Raw genomic sequence first — 18,610 nt, 5'->3', positions numbered from 1 at the left:
CTGTACAGTAGCGGGGGGGACAGAACATGAGACGAGACAGTAACAATACACTACACGAGGGGTTCGAGGGCCCTGCTCTTTCGAGCTTACAATCTAGGAGAATAGATCTAAATGATCCCAGAAACCTTCCTTTTCTTTAGATAGAGTAGGGAATAGCGAAAGTGACATGATATCCTTGTTCTCCAAAATAATCCATACACATCTGCTACTTAATGACCCTGTAATGTATTTTTTTATGAAATCATGAAATCTTTTTTTACTGTGTTTTCCTGCCTCCTTGTAATATCCTCCGTGAGCTCCCAAACTTCTTCTTTTCCCTCTTACTTTTGTTTGTTTGGAATGAGCAGTGCATATTGGTTGCAGTCACTTGCACACTACACATCCCATAGAGGGGTTGCCTATGTTTCTACATACAGTGGGACCATGGAGAAGGAATATTGTCAACTTCTAGCAGCAAAAAAAAAAAGGAAAAGCAATAGAAGGGGCTTCTGGAGTTAAGTCTATATAATTGAATAGAATTTGTTTTAAAACAGAGTTTAGTGTCACTTTAAAATCACTGTCATTTTTTTCCAATAGGTGCACTCTTGGGGAAATGTCCCTTTAATGCAAAGGGAAGTCTCCTCTTGACAGTTGTTAACCCAATTTGTTCTGGTAACAGTTTATTTCTCTAATGGGGATGCAGACAGCAAGAAAAATCTGGCAGGGGTTCTACCATTCTCTACTTTATCCAAAACTAAAAAAAAGAAAAAAAAAGGTTTGGGATTGGATACACTTTAAATGTGTTGTCTGTACTCTATTGTTACATAGGGACCTTAATTGATTTCTATCTTGGACCCAGCTTTGTTCATATCCAGTAATGCTCATTTTAAAAACAAATCATACTGTTTTTTCATGCAATAATTAATTGCTGTAATACCTATAATATCCAAAAGATGGTGATAGAGTGCCAGACCAATCCTCTACATCTCATTTGCTAATGTCTTTATTCTAATCCCATTTAGCTCGGTATTGTATAAGGAAGATTACTGTATAGCCAAAATAAATAAAAAAGATAATATATATATATATATATATATATATATATATATATATATATAAAAAAAGAAATGAGAACGAGATCTCCAAGTTGCAAAAATTCTTCCTTTACTTCAAGTGTATCTTCATACAAAAATTATCAGGACTGCGCAGTTTCCAGCATAACACTGCTCTTCATCAAGCTACAAGCTAAGAGCAGTGTAATGCTGGAAACTGCGCCGTCGTGCTAATTTTTTGGATGATTTATGTGGATGGAATTATGGGAGCCCATTGTTAATGAGATCTACAACAAATAAGATCTGCGACACAACAGGAGTTGCCTGCTCTAATTTTTGATATACAGTATATATATATTTATATGTTAGTAAATATATTACCGCATAACCTCCCTGCTTGCCCTGCACGTAAGGATGGCCATAAAGATATCAAATAAGAAAGCCTGTAAGGCTGATTTGGACATTATTAGCCCTTAGACGCCGAGCGCACGCAAATATGCGTCCTCTCAGTGTCTGTACCTTGACGCCGAGCGGCCGCATATTTGCATACCATTTGAAAATACATAAGTGCTGAGGGTGCACGCCCTGCGCGCTCCCAACACATATGTCTGTAACTCACAGAAAGGTCCCGATCGCCTCTTGCGATCGGGACCTTTTCCGATCATGTGACAGCGAATCACTGTGGTCACATGACCCTAAAACCCCACCCTGCCTCTCGGCTTCTGAAACTCTTAAAGAGCCGGTGCCATCACAAAGGGGGTAAAGTGGCACAGCACTCTGGTTGAAAAAAATCTATTGTAGTATTTAATCAGAACTCAGAAATGCCGTTCTTTTGCTCTTCACCTCCTCCAAATCTCCAAATTCCTTTTTTTTTCTGCAACTATGATCTGAATTCCTGTTAGAAGGTGTTTCTGCTCCTTCTCCATGGTCCCACTGTATGTTGGGATGCAGCCACCCTCTTAATGCTTGCTCCTGAGATGGACTAGGGACTATTGGATTTGCAGTGTGCATAGAGCAGTGTACATGACTGCAACTAACGTGCATTACTAATTCCAAACAAAGAGAAGTGAGGGGGAGAAAGGAGAAGTTCGGGAGCTCACAGAGGACATTACAAGGCAGAAAAACACAGTGAGAAATTATTTCATGAAAGATACATCACAATCATTATTAAGTAGTGGATGTGTATGGATTATTTTTGAAGAACAAAGATATAATTCATTGTCTCTTGTTTATGTTGTGATATTTTGTATTTGATATCTGATTAACAATGATTAGACGCTAAATGGTCATGATGAAAAATCCATTTATTTAGTGAGCACACCTCTCAGTGTATTTGGTCAAGCTCAGTGTATGGCCAAATCTGATGAGATGCCCAGCTAATTTACCAGCTAATCAGCAAAATAAATTATTATATTATTATACAGGATTTATATAGCGCCAATAGTTTGCTCAGCACTTTACAATGTAACGGGAGACAATACAGCAACAATACAGTTCAATATAAGAGGGTTAGGAGCTTACAATCTAAGAGTATATAAATAAATACAAATCTTAATGGCACCCCAATGTATCTAAACCCGCAGCACGTTCGCGGGTGCGGGAACCACAGGGAAATCGCATGGTGCAGTACTTCTTCTCTGCCAGGGAATAACTCACTTCCTCTGAGCTCAGGACGTTCATGGACCCACCTCCCAGCCTGTGAATGGACAGTGAAGAAGAAGTAGCACCAGGATTAGCTCATCACTCTGATTTCTCTTTCTATCAACATGCTACCTGTAGTCACTTGAACTTGTTGGCTCCTTGTGCTTCTTCTTCTTCTTCTCTGAGTTCTGCTGTACAAAAACTGCAAAAAAAATACACTAGGTCAAATTCAGATACTTACACTGCTTATATATAAAAGAAATTCCCTCCTAGATTGTAAGCTCCGAGGAGCAGGGCCCACCTATCCCTCTTGTATTGAACTGTATTGTTGCTGTATTGTCTCCTGTTATATTGTAAAGCGCTGAGCAAACTGTTGGCGCTATATAAATCCTGTTTAATAATAATAATAATAAATTGAATGGTGCATTCAAATGGTAGTAAAGGCTTATACTAACATTTCACAAAAATGTTCCCTTACTCCTTCTCTTACCTATCTTGCATACTCCAGCTCCCCTGTGTAAGCACTTCAGAACAGTTGGTAATTCCTGGAGCATCACCCATGGGCTCACATGGCACAGCTGTTGTTGGCGCTCGCTCCTCTCCCCTGCAGCAGCCTCTCACTAACACAGGGGAGCTGAAGATGCAGAATCATGTGACTGGACTGGAGCAGATTAAAAATAGGTAAGTACGCAGATCATTTTTATTCGGGGTATGCAAGATAGTTGAGGGGGGGCATTTTTTAAAATTATTATTATACAGGGCTTATATAGCACTGACAGTTTGCTCAGCGCTTTACATTATGGAGGGAGACAGTACAGTAACAATACAGTTCAATACAAGAGGGATTAGAGGGCCCTGCTCCTTGGAGCTTACAATCTAAGATAGATAGTATTAACCTTATCTTCCACTTTAACCCTTTTACTTGCACCCCCACCGTGTGGTGGTGGCAGGAGGGTTTTACACAAACTATGCTTTTACACAAACTGTGTGTAAATCTGAAAAGTTGATTATTGGCTTTCAGATGGCAGCGACTGCATCCCTTGAATGTATTGGTTCCCCCCTTCCCAGCATGTGCCCCTGCCATGTTTCCTGGGCTCTGCTCACCTATCAGGGGACCCGGGACTAGCATAGTGGCTTCCACCAGGTACAGGGGACAGAGACTAGTGAACATCTGTTTACTGATCTCCCCTTTCTGCTAACGACCCAGAAGCAATGTGTAAAACAACATTTGCAGGCCCTGGCTTCTTTTCCATAGTCAGCATTGCTGGAGATGAAGCTAATGGAGCACAATCTACACTACTTTAGCTTCACTGGAGAAAATATATTATGTCTGTGCATTCTAAAATCAAAGTGATAATAAACCATTGTTTTTTTAAATTAAAAACAAACATGTCTATATGATTGTTTGTTTTTATGATTTTGCACAGAGCAGCCCCGATCCTCCTGTTCTGGGGTCCCCCACCAGCGCCGCTGGTCCCTCCTCTTTGGAGGGTGCCCCCATGGAAAGCAACTTTCCATGAAGGCACCAGGGCAGGCTTGCTCCCAAGCTGCTCTGTCTTTGTTCATTGGGGCTCAGCCCCCCCCCCCCCCCGGTTCTGTTACACTGCTTTCGATTGACAGCAGTGGGAGCCAATGGCTCCTGCTGCTATCAATCTGCTCAGTGAGGAGGGACACAGCAGCTAGATCCACTGCTCTCATAGACATCACTGGATGTATTAAGGTAAAAAACTGTAAGGTTTTAGAACCACTTTAACTTTTGTGTATTTTTTACAGAAAAAATAAAGTCTGCGGTGTAACAAGCAGGGCGAAGCCAGGTGATGTCATTAATCATGGACCTGAAGTGAGGTCCACAGCAGCATCTATGGTACAGTATATCTGTGTTACATGTCACATTGATTATATAGCTTGCAAGTGCAATAATAAAAGTAAGTGAAATAAATGTGATTGCAAATTCTTTTACAGGATAGGTTCACCTTTGGGGACATGTTAAATGTTCCACCCATTGTTAGGTGGAACATGTAGCATGTTCCCAATGCTAAATAAATAAATAAAATGTGTGGCGCTGCCCCTAGATGTATCAAACTGATCACATTATAAATAAAACAGCAAATATCCCCCAAAGTGATAGTTAATAAATACAATAAAATAAATTCTTCTCATAAATCAAAACAACAAACATCTCCTTAAGTTATATATAGATAAAGAATAGATACAACAAAAATTAATTCTTCTCATACCACCTTCGTCTTCCCTCCAAGTGCAGATAAATCAATATACAGAGTAGTGATATAATCCATTTAAATAATGCAGTCCATATTCATAATTAATAATACTCCTAATTTCATCATATGGTAAATCCTAGATCCACCCAAATACATATATTTAGTGACAAAAATATTACATTTATGATGGTGAAGTCCAGATCAGGGACCCGTATTGCAATTTTCATTGTTCAGTGTGTAACCACAAAACCCCAGTGCTGTAAACTTGCTTAAAGCGTGCATACACCAACTGTGCCCAAGGTGGACTGTCACCTTCAGGTTAGACCACAAAGGTCTAACAGCGCTTTGTTCAGCAAAATCAATGCTTCAAATACATCTGCTCAGTTCTCCAACCATCGCAATGCTCATCATTAACTGATCGAAGTACTCAAAATCATAGAAACCATAGTGCAGTAAAATGAGAAGGGGACCTTTATTAAAAAATGTAAACTCAATCCACTTACATTTCCTCAATAATGTTTAGGCAAAGAAACATTTACAGGCTCATTGGAGATCTCTTTGCTGGCATCTGACATGTTTCCAGTGCTGTAGCCACTGCCTGATCCCCCCTTCCTCCCTGTGACAGCAGTATGGGGAGAAGTTCCACTTGGCAGCTGTCACTTTTTGAAAAGAGCTTGGCCATGCAGGGCTCTGCCCACACAGGCTATATCATCCATTGATTCATTCATGACAGTCTGCAGGAGACCTGCATGGCATCAGTGATCTCATGATCGCTGTTGCAGTGCTTTACAGTCTCCAAAAAAAATATAAATGCACATTTTTTACCTGCAAAAAATGTGCAATTATTATTTTTTTTTTAAGTGAACTTATCCTTTAATATTCCACACCATGGTGGTTCTTCTTTGCTCTATATATGGATATGATGTGGTGAAGGAGCAATAAGCAGAGAGACCCCTGACGTCTTAAAGGGGAACATACTTGACCTATCCCAGTGGTGACCTAAGAACGAAAAGGCAGTACCAAGTGTTGGATATTTACTTGCATATGAGCCCAGGTGAGTACATTGTTGGAGCACGTGTGGACCTACATTGTGTGGATCTGTGGGCTCAATTGTTACCCAGAACAGACTGGACTAAGACTGCGGATATGTAGCACTGGACTTGTGGGCACCAATTTCTTTTTACCCTATGTTGGTTATATTAAGTGCGTTACGTTTATTTGCTCATAGTGAGGTGCACAAAGACAATTTATGGTTCTAATTGTTTATTTGTTTTGTCACAATGTTATTTATTTGTTGAAAGTGTGCGGTGCAGCATTATTTAGTTTCATTCTATTTTTTACTGAAATGTTGGATTCATAAACCAATAAAAAACTGGAATCACAGATATTTTATTCTCTAGAGCAGTCGTCTCCAAACTGCAGCCCGGGACTGGATGTGGCCCTTTGCTTGCCTTTACCTGTCCCTTGGAGCATTATTCCGCCAACTGACACCAATGAAGAGCAGGGGTGTATGTACAAACAAGGCACTTGCCTAGCGCGGCATTTTTCAGGGCGGCAGCACCTTCCCCCTGAAGAAGGGATGAAAGAAGGGACATGTGCGCCATGGGAATCAGGTGGGATCCGAGATGGAGTATGTAGAGCCTGACTCTTGTTCCCAGGGATGTCCAGAGGTGTGGAAGGCTCTCCTGGGTGGGGGGCAGGGGTGTTGTTGGTCAATGTCAGGTTCTCTCCATGGGAGTGGGAAGGAGGGGTGGTGTTGGTCGGTGTCAGTGGGGGCAGACGATTTTTGTGTTGCCTAGGGCAGCAAAAAGCCTAAATACATCACTGATGATGAGACACCATTCCTCCTACTGACACCATCATTAGGGCACTATACATCTTATTGATATCTACAATGGAATAGTATTCCTTCCATTAAAACCGATGATAGGGGACTGTATCAGGGCATTTTCTCCTTCCAGTGGTCACAATCTGGCCCTCCTAAAGCCTGAAGGTCAGTAAACTGGCACCTTGTTTGGAGACCCCTGCTCTAGAGTGCTGCTTTCAGAAAATATATATTATGGGGGGTTTTATGGAAGCTTCAGGCCTAAACACGTATGCCAAAAATGCAAAACCGCATCCGGCAATGAATAGGGTTAATGTATACAAAACTGCGTTAATGTTCGTCTTTTATACAGTAGCTGCCTGGAATTCAGTTGTAAAATAAAATTTACATCAAACCATTATCCCTTTACCTACGATTGAAAAAACATCAATGTTAAAGATGTTCAGTTGTGATTTTGTCCAAAAAAATGTTCATGTCTTTCTGCAAATGTTATTAAATGGATCTTCTGTAATATATAAACCTACCTACCTTACACCGATTACTGCCTATCACGTCCCTTTGTCATTGTACTGAGATCTATAGTATACAGAGGATCTGGCTGTTTCTGCCTAAAAGAATGTTCTTGGAGACATCAGCAATGTAATATGCATGTCAATGGCAGCATTGTCTCTTGTCACTGTCTTAATTACATGTTCTGATGATACAGATTCATTAGTGTCTGTACATTATTCGTCTTCCCTTTCCAAGCACTGTCTTCCACTGACACACCTCTGCAATTTTCACGGTACATACAGAAGTGTGACAGTCTGTTGTACAAATGCCAGTGCTTGATAAATCACTTTTGATAAACTGTATGGCGCTGGCATTTGGGAGCAATTAAGCGATATTTACTTTTAAAGCACAACTCCAGCTAAATTGTTAAATGCACCCTAAAAAATGTTTAAAGTGGCTGTAAACCTCAGACATGAAATATGAACAAAGCATAACCCTCTATAGTGTGTACTTGTCTCAATTAAGAGCACTAAGTGTCATTTCTGTCTGCTGCTTAATTTTTCTGCCATCAGCATGAATCACTTCTGACATGTTTTCCTAACACCAAGAGAAAAAATGATAACAGGGGAGGGAGCCCCAGCAGATTGACAGCCTCAGCCCTGTTCCTGTGAGCTGTGTGGAGGGGGCAGGGGCGAATTGACCATCTGAAAACTCGGGCACTGCCTGAGGGCCCGGGGTCAGTAGGGGGCCCCATGAGATGCCCCTGGTACCTTTTTCAGAGGCTTTTTTGAGTTTGGGCAAGGACACAGGGGCTCCATGATCCCCTATTGCCCGGGGGCCCCGTTAGTTGTCAGTCCGCCCCTGCCCGTGACAACTCATATTTGGTCCCGAATATTTGATGTGATTAGAAAACTACTGAAAGCCATTACAACCCTACAATAAAACTGAGCATTTCTTTTGTTGAACAAAGCATATCCCTCTATAGTGTGTACTTGTCTCAATCCAGAGTACTAAGTGTCATTTCTCTCTGCAGCCTCATTCTTTTGCATGAGTCACATCTGACAAGTTTTTCTGACACCTAGGGAAAAATGGTGAGTGGCAGGGAAGGGAGATCCAGCACACAGCCTGTTATTGACATCCTCAGCTCTGTTCCTGTGAGTTGTGTGAAGGGGAATGTGTTCCTTCCCTCCAATCAGCTCCCAAAGCTTCCATCACTGAGTTCTACAGAGTGTAACTCCCTGCCAGATATCGTATGTACTCTCCAGCGCATCAGGATATGCACAGCCAAAAGGGAAGCCAAGGGTACCAGGACAGCGACAACCAAAGGAAATGCTCCAGGGGTGCAGCCCTCCTCAGACGGGGAAATCAGCCACTGGATAGAGAGAAAACAGGTGGCGCACACACCTAGTGCATTATCCAAGGTTTATTGTAGGAGTGAAATAATAAAAACATACTCACAGACGAAGCATGTATCTAAAAAGCATAGAAAAATGACAATGGCCACAACGGCAGGCAAGGTGTACTCACTGTCAGTGCGGTTAAATTACTGACGCGTTTCGGTGACGAATCCCTTTCCTCAGAGCTGATGACCAACCTCTGATGCTGATGTATGATGAATGGAAAGTAAGAGCCTCGCTGTTGATGCCGTCAGCCATTTGACCGCACTGACAGTGAGAACACCTTTCCTGCCGTTGTGGCCATTGTCATTTTTCTATGCTTTTTAGATACATGCTTCGTCTGTGAGTATGTTTTTATTATTTCACTCCTACAATAAACCTTGGCTAATGCACTAGGTGTGTGCGCCACCTGTTTTCTCTCTACTCTGTAACTCCCTGCCCCCTGCTTTTCAGAGCTGAGAGACCTCATGTAAATTCTGGACTTTGAATGGATGCAGAGAAGAGATGCTACAGATAAACAGATACAACTTATGTAGGGGGATTTCTTTAATCTATGCATTACCTGAGGCCAGTCACTTCACTGGGTATATGTAAGGGTTTACAACCACTTTAAGTTCTTTACTTTAATAAAGGCAGAGGCAGACAAACACAGTCACATGTCATTCCAACTCCGGTGCAGCTGGGTAGCAGTTCCAGTATACAAAAAAGCATGTCAGATGCAACGCATCGTGACATGAAAATAAGAACAAAATTGCATGAATTAAAACACATATGCAAAAACAGGATTAGGACACCGGTCCCATAGTTTCATAACTAGGATCTTTCTGCACCTATCTTAAACCAGGGTTTGCATCCCAATGCCTTCCAGATTTAACCAAAATGGGTTAGGAACAAGAAAAGAATGAGGCAAGGGTCAAAGCCCCTAAAGATAAAAAAGAAGGTGGGGGGAAGGAATAATAGCAGAGCCATACAAAGCCGTGTGCTTATAGTGTAAAGCACAGCACACAGTAAAACAGCACACAGTTAACCCTTTGATCTCCCCACATGTTAACCCCTTCCTGCCCAGTGCCATTAGTACAGTGTCAGTACTTTTTATTAGCACTGATCACTGTATTGTTGTCACTGGGGATGTTAGTGACACCAAGCCAGTTCCCCCCCAGTGTCAGAATGCCCTCCGCAGTCCCTCTGTAAGTCATTGATCGCCGCCATTACTAGTAAAAAAAGAAAAAAAAATTCCAATATATATACCGCCATTTACACACACTATAACTTTCATGTAAACCAATTAATTTACAAAGACATGTAGCAGAATTTTGGCCTAAATTTATGACGAAATTTGATTTTTAAATTTTTTTTATTGGACATGTTTATTAGCAAAAAGTTAAAAAAAAATTTTTTTTAAATTGTCGGTCTTTTTTTGTTTATAGCGGAAAAAAACGCAGAGGTGATCAAATACCACCAAAAGAACGCTCAATTTGTGGAGAAAAAAATAACGTAAATTTAATTTGAGTGCAGCGTTGCATGACCGCGCAATTCTCAGTTACAGTAACACAGCGCTGTATCTCAAAAAATTCCCTGGTCAGGAAGGGGGGTAAATCCTTTGGAGGGCAAGTGGTTAAGGGGCTAGGGCAGCCTGCAAACATGTAGAGTAAAATATCAATATATTTTGTAAATATGTATTTTTTGGTCCTGACAATAATAAATAAAAAAAATGTGTACTAATCCACTATATATTCCCTTTAGGATTTATTGATGGGTGACCACCTTTCTTTCACGGTTGAGGGAAACATGTTAAGAGGTTGGAAGATGGCACGAAGTACGGTGAGCTACATTTTCACATTATGGTAATTAATGTCTTCATTGCATGATCTGTTCGAGTTGACCTCAAGCACCCTGTTGTAAATACTAAAACTGCCGTATTTCTTTGTGTTTAAATGCTAACATTAAATTGTCAGAAAATATTATATGGTACTTTTTTTCCATGGGTGAACATCAATATTTCCCATTTATACGTCTAAGCTCTATTTCTCCTCCTCTGCTTCTAATCAACTCTGTCTTTCGCTGGTATAAGCGCTTAGAAGTTCAAAACTTCAACCAATAATCACTGCAATGACTTCCAAGCCATCACAGAAGGTCAGGAGAAAGCCTCCACATTCATTACTAAATAGTCCTAAGTCAACAAATTTAACAAGGCAGTGCCCCAGGCACATCAGTAAATGCTATTTTTCATGTTTTCCTCCCTAATATACATGTAAACGAGTTAAATTAATAAAGGATTGTGGTGGTTGACTTAAGAACTTTTAAATAGACCTAAATGAGAATAGAAAGTTTAGCCATAACTCCAATAGTTACAGTAGTTTATAAAACAAATTCATTTACAGGGTATGGTTAAAGGGAATATATTTTAATTGTATTTATTTTTCTTTATTTTTATGTAGATGTAACATTTATATGGAAATTATTTGGACATGGTTTTTAGATTTGCTAGTTTTGTCACATTAAACATGATAATATTTTATAGACAGCAATGTTACAAATAGAGAGTGTATGACATGGCATACGGGCATCATTTGAGTATTACGTGAACGTCAACGTGAAAGGGGAATGATCCTCCTTCCTTTTTTGACAGAGGATGTCCTGGCAGAATATCGTGCTGTATATCACTACATTGCACCCCAGAATTCTTTGGTAGTCTTCAGATTTTATAATGCCATGCACACGGTCAAGACATCCAGTGCCTGAATCAGCAAAGCAACCCCAAAACATCAGGGAACCTCCACCATGTTTGACTGTAGAGACTGTATTCTTTTCTTTAAAGGCCCCATTGCTTTTTCTGAAAACAGTAGAGCGATGGACTTTACCAAAAAGCTGTCATTTTGCTTCATCTGTCCATAGCACATTCTTCCAAAAGATTTTTGGCTTCTTCGGGTAAGTTTTGGTAAACTCCAATGTGGCATTTTTATATTTCTATGTTAGCAGTGGGGTCCTCCTGGGTCTCCTACCATAGCGTCCCTCAAGGGCGGACTGACCATTTGGAAACTCGGGCACTGCCCGGGAGCCCGGGGTCAGTAGGGGGCCCCATGAGATGCCCCTGGTACCTTTTTCATAGGCTTTTTTTAGTTTGGGCAAGGACACAGGGGCCCCATGATCCCCTATTGCCCGGGGGCCCCATGAGTTGTCAGTCCACCCCTGGCGACCCTTTTTATTCAGATGGCGACATATAGTGCAAGTTGACACAGTTGTACCCTGCGCCTGAAGGTCAGCTTGAATTTGTCTGGAAGTTGATTGAGGTTTTTTATCCACCATTCGAACAATCCTTTTGTGCAATCTTTGATCAATTTTTCTCTTTCGTCCATGACCAGGGAGATTAGCTACAGTGCCATGGGAAGCAAACTTCTTGACAATTTTGTGCACAGTGGACACAGGAACATTAAGATCTGTTAATTGATACAGGTGAGTTTAATTACAAATTACAGGAGCATCACAAACTTGGAATGCAATTATTTCTTACAATTTTGAGAAGGTGCCAATCATTTTGCCCAGTCCGTTTTTGGGGTTTTGAGTGGAATGTGTCAGATTTGGCTTTTTGTTTCTCCACTTTTTTATATCCTACCAATACAAACAAAAGAAATAAACATGAGAATGCCTAAACATTTGTAATTGCAAAAATTTTCTGGGCAAAGTGGTGCATTATCTAACAGAAACACAGGGGTGCCAATATTTTTGGCTATGACTGTATCCCAACCACAGCACCACCTGCCTGGAGTTTGCATGTTCTCCCTGTGCCTGCGTGGGTTTCCTCCGGGTACTCCGATTTCCTTTCACACTCCAAAGACATGCTGGTAGGTTAATTGGCTCCTGTCTAACTTGGCCCTAGTATGTGTATGTATGAATGTGAGTTAGTGACCTTAGATTATACACCCCTTGAGGGTTAGGGACTGATGTGAATGTACAATATATATGTAAAGCACTGCGTAAATTGACGGCGCTATATAAGTACCTGACATAAATAATTTACATATTTCTGGCAGGAAGTAGATAAGTTATGAAGCAAGCCCCCACTGACCTTGGAGCTGCAGGCACTATGGATGAATACATCTTTTACAAAAGAAAGTGCTTTAGGTTTCATTTCATCAGCTAAATTAGTTTTGCCTTCACCTTCCCCAACAGTGGTTGGATTCACACCAATGCATTTTTGCTTCATGCGTGTTCCGTTGAAATAAAAGGAAGCACAGGTCAAATCACTACAACACATGCCAATTTGTATTGATAGATGTTGATATGCGCTATGATGTGTGATGATAGTCAATGCAAAGTACATTGCAACACGCATAAATTTAAATGAAAAATGCATAGGATGAAACACGCAATGGGTGTGACTAGGCCCTGACTTGGAAGCCTGACAGCCTTATAATCTCTAGGGCCTCGTGCACAGGGCGGGGGCGGACTGACAACTCATGGGGCCCCCGGGCAATAGGGGATCATGGGGCCCCTGTGTCCTTGCCCACACTCAAAAAAGCCTATGAAAAAGGTACCAGGGGCATCTCATGGGGCCCCCTACTGACCCCGGGCCCTCGGGCAGTGCCCGAGTTTCCAAATGGTCAGTCCACCCCTGGCACAGGGGCAGAAAAACAAATATGCCACTTTTAGAAATATTTTTTGTCTCTGAATGAATTTCTATATTAGCTAATGTGTCCATGCACATTGTGACATTTAGATTTGTACTTCTGAGCAGCATTTAGGGACATAAAAAATGCCCCTAACCTGCATTTAGAGAGAAGTATACTGGCATTATTTACACACATACTGTATGTGCATATGTGCGTAATTTCATTCTGGTGGCGAGAACAACGGAATATTCTAGCCAAAACCATGAGCTTACGCACATAAAACTGTAAGCACCATATGGGAATAAATGCTAATAAACACGATAGACTGAGCTTTTTTACGCTAGATTTTTCTGCTAGCTTCTAGCGTAGATATGAATATTTTAATATTCCTTCATGCATGAAGCCTAAGAGCACAAAGCGAATGCACAAAGATAGAGGAGAGCAGAATATGGAGGCCTGACATTCTTCACTTGTAAAATGTGAGGATGAATTGCTCCATAGTGCCGCCAGCTACAGAGGTAAGGGAGGGCTTGATTGAAAAAGTATCTACTGCTTTCTGCTTTAATTAATCCAAGCCATAATAGTTTGTATAATAACCTAAAAATATAAAAAGTGCAAGTATTTTGCACTGCTCTGATAAAAGTAGGATATTCCACTGTTCTTTTTTGTTACATGCTTTTCTGGACAGCAAACATAGCAATTTTCCTGGTGTAATTAGTACCTTTTTGTGTATAACTTTGCAGACCATTGTTTGCTTTTAAAAGAATTGGTCAGCAATTGCAAAGGCTACCTTGTTTCAGTGCTGTCCAGAGTGCTCTATTTTAATATGGGAGGAGTCAAGTACAGTCACTGACTTGTGCATTGTACATGGGATGAACAGCATACAGTGAGGAACAGAAGTATTTGAACACCCTGCGATTTTGCAAGTTCTCCCACTTAGGAATCATGGAAGGGTCTGAAATTCACATTGTAGGTACATTCCCACTCTGAGAGACAGAATTTAAAAAAGAAATTCAGGAAATCACATTGTATGATTTTTAAAGAATTTATTTGTCTTGCACTGCTGAACATAAGTATTTGAACACCTAAGAAACAGCAAGCATTCTGGCTCTCAAAGACCTGTTACTGTGCCTTTAAAACGTCCACCTCTGCGCCACTCATTAATCTAACTTAGTAGCACCTGTCTGAGCTCTTTAAAGACACCTGCCCACCCCACAGTCAGTCAGACGCCAACTACTACCATGGGCAAGACTAAAGAGCCGTCAAAAGACACCAGAGACAAAATTGAGGACCTCCACAAGGCTGGAAAGGGCTACGGGGCAATTGCCAAGCAGCTTGGTGAAAATAGATCAACTGTTGGAGCAATTGATGTGGTAGCACGATGTATAAATACAATAAATAATATTAAAATTAAAGGAAGGAACAGGTTTGTTGGGCTCTGTAGCCCTGTGGTTCATTGGACCCAATAAAAAATAATAAAAAAATAAACATGCCAACAGGCTTTTTGAATACGCACAAAGCCACAGAGTTTATGTATTAAGATTTACAATTACCACAAAGCAGGGCTCTGGGCACACTGCATTGTACTTGATGATGTCAGAGGACCTGCCAGAGCATCGGAAGAAGAGGCTGAAGGGGCCTGTTTTGCACCATGAAGGGAGCCTGGGGGAGCAGAGGATGTGGTAAGTAAAACTGGTTGTACCCTAGGCCTTAATGAGCTTTTTGGGAATAAGGGAGGATTTTCGTTTTAAGGCCACTAAGGGCTCATGTACACTGGAGCTGATAAACTCACGTTCAGGAGCTTTTCTGCATTTTTTTTTAGCAGCCCCTGAACTCTCCCTAATGTTTTCCTATGTGTCCATGTACACATCGTCATTTACAGGCATTTACAGGCAGTTGAGTGTACAGTCGTTTTTTTGAACACACCAAACTTGCGTTCAGGAGTAGATTCTATCAGCGTTTCAAATGCCAAACGCTTGTAAATGCGTGTAAACGTGGTTAACCACATTTATAAGCGTTTGCGTTTAGAAGCGTTTTTTAACTGTTCCATATCCAAATGCTGTCCAGAGACTTTTTTCATCATCAGAAATGCATGCACATCGTTTTCCATGTATTCAACTGGACCCGGTACACTAGCGCAGTCAGTTCCAGGTTTTGCGTGAAGGAAAAAATGGTAGAACGTGCTGCATTATGCTCATGATGGGATCCATAGTGAATACAACCAGGAAAGAGTTCATCTCAACACATACTGCTCTCTCTGCTTCTGCTCTCTCTATTTCTCTCAAAATGTCTGAAATAGTTAATTTTCTGCTGTTTTGCTGTTTTTTTGCATTCTGGGCATTTGGGAAGGTCTCCTGAGATTATCTTAAAAATACGCTTCTAAATGCAAACGTGCATAAACGTGATATGCAAAGGTGGCTAAACAGACATTTTTTAACCTACGTTTTCCAGCAGTCAGTTTCCATCATTCAGAAGAGTTTTCCAAACGTCCCGTGTACATGAGCCCTAAATGCATTCTGATCTCAAACCTTTGTAATCTCCAGTAGCCAGAATCCAAACTGCTGCTCAAATGTTTGTTGGGAGGGTGCTTCTTGGATTTTGTGCTGGATAACTTCTTTTTATTGCTTGGTGCTGGTTGTGTCTCTCAGCTGATGATTTGGCTCTTTACTTTGATTACCTGAGGGACTGGAAAACTGTTACTCGTTAGACCTTACATAATGCCCCGTACACGTGATAAGAAAATCGTACGAAAAATTTTGCGGAACCACTGATCAAACGATTTTCTCTTCGTTGATAAGCAGGATGTTTTAACCGATAACGATATTGTGAACAAAAAAATCCAGTTGAACAACAGTGAAAATTTTTGTCGTTTAGCATACAAACTACCGATTTTCTCTACGGTGGTATGACGGTCGTACGAAAAAAATCTGTCAAACGCTATCACGCATGAGCGGAAACAGAAGATGACTCGGATGTTTATGTCCAAGGAATCTTCATAAACATGAACTAAAAATCCAGATGTTAAAGATAGATTGGCCTAATGAGATAATGAAGAATTATGCATATTATATTTTTATGTATCACTATTATTATTATTATACAGGATTTATATAGCGCCAACAGTTTGCTCAGCGCTTTACAATATAACGGGAGACAATACAGCAACAATACAGTTCAATACAAGAGGGAAAGGAGGGCCTGATCCTGGGAGCTTACAATTTATGTATATAGATAATGTAATAAACGATATTATACTCATTACTGGTAATTTTTGTGTATATCGCTCGTTCTGGCCGGAAGAGCATGGCTACAAGGTCACAGGCACACTACATAACTTCCACTTGTACGGAAGATATCAACACTACGTATTACCCGACGGACAATTTTTTTAGATTGATTAATGTGGGCCACGATTTCGACCAACGAACGAACGCCTCTCGGTCGTCGGATAACCGATCGATTTTCTAATCGTGTATTCCCACCTTTACAGGGGAGGCCATGTAAACTACCATTAACCTAAAAGGTCTGAACAAACCCTTGACAACAGATCAGTGAGTTTCTTGGATCACTTAGACTGTAATTCAACCTAAGAACAAAAAATATTGTAACTTACCAGCCCTTAGATTTGGTGGCTGCATTCGTTTTGTTTTGTTTTTTTCAGACTTTTTTTTTGTCTATAGTCGACAAATCATTGAATCTTAATGCCATCATTGAATCTTTATGCCACACGCTGGGAACTGCATTTCAATTGATAGTTATAATACACTTGAAATGTATGATCATAAATTATATCTCTGTTTCCATCATGTAATCTCATAATCTGATCTATCAAAATATAATAATTTTCATGAATAAAGAGTCTAAGTGCTATTGATCAATGCAAACCAAATGATGATTTCCCACCCTGGCCAATCAGCTCAGTTTGATCTAAATGGAGTCTAAACTGATTAGAAGGGAAATTAAAGTAGAACTATAGGCAAAAGGTTTTTGTTTTTTTTTTCATTTTGGATAGCATAAGGGAAGGTTAAAACCCCTGTCAAATTTGTTCTCGCCATCTGTGTCCCATTGTAGAGACATTGTACTTCCTGTTCCGTAGCCAAACAGGAATTGAGAGGAAATCCCTGCAAATTAATGGAATTTCTTGGGGACCCCCAGGGCACTAGAACTAGTGTCCCCATTGGAAGATTTTCCCTCCCATTACTTTTCTGGGAACAAGCCACAATTTGGGATTGTTGAACAAGATGGTGAACAAGACAAATAGAGAGGGTGAATCTTTTTAACGAGGGCACAGACAGCAATGAAAAAAAATGACAGGGGTTCTTATCTCTATCTATTCTATCCAAAACAAAAAAAAAAATTTGCCTTTAGGTATACCTTAATGCTGTCCGGTTGTTTGCAGATTATTTTGATTAAATTGCACATTGATTGAATTATAAATAATAATGACCACTATTGCAATTTGGCCTTACAATCATTGTACAAACAAATCTATATTTATCAGAGCTATGTAATATAAGCACCTGTCTCCTTTGTGCAATCAATTTGTATCCAATCAAGCAAGCTCTTGTGGTACATCATGGTTGGTAGATCTAAAGGGGATTGTACACTCAGATTGTACATGTGTGGTGAGCTTTTTTTATTGCTGAATGCCAATTTTAGATTGTGGGAGTGCTCTGCAACTGCAGGCCAAGCTTTTGGCTCATAGTTGCCGTGTGCCCCATTGATCTCAATGGACAAGTTTAACAGGCATGCCTGAGCTAAAATTGCAGTGGCTGCAAAGAAAGCATTGTGGCGGCTGCATGTGTACAGACCTGTCAGGCTGTAATGTCGGGCTTCAGCTTGACAGCTGGGGTTGCGGTAAAACCACGGCTTAGCCACCTGTTTTTTGCCACCCCCTGGCTGTCCATATGAAACCCAAAAGTGGAAGCTCCGCTTTTCTGCCTCTCCCCCCCTATGCTGCCACATTCAGCATCTTTTGGAGGGGAGCAGGTACCTGGTTTTGTCAGGTACCTGCTCCCACTTCCGGCTCAGTTTGCGTGGCGAACTGAGATGGAATTTCGGCACTCCCCGCAACCCTCTGGGACACTTCCAAGGCTCAAGAGGACTGCAGCCCATTCACAAAGTGCAGGGCACATTGTGCATGCACAGTAGGAAACCGGCCGTGAAGGCTTTACTGCTGGTTTCCCTTAGTCAAGATGGCGACGCCAGCATCCAACAGCCGATTGAAGAATCGGTTCGGGGTGAGAATACCTCTGGATGCATGGACAGGTAAGTGCCCTACTATTAAAAGTCAGCAGTTACAGTATTTGTAGTTACTGACTTTTAATTTTTTTTTTGGGGAGATGGCGGGGGCCGGAAAACCGTTTTAAGCTGGTCATTATACAATTTTATT

Source organism: Staurois parvus, unplaced genomic scaffold (genome assembly GCF_062004578.1).
Source record: "Staurois parvus isolate SC_StPar_1 unplaced genomic scaffold, SC_StPar_1.0 ptg000138l, whole genome shotgun sequence".
Lineage (NCBI taxonomy): Eukaryota > Metazoa > Chordata > Amphibia > Anura > Ranidae > Staurois > Staurois parvus.
This window is presented reverse-complemented; position numbering follows the sequence as displayed.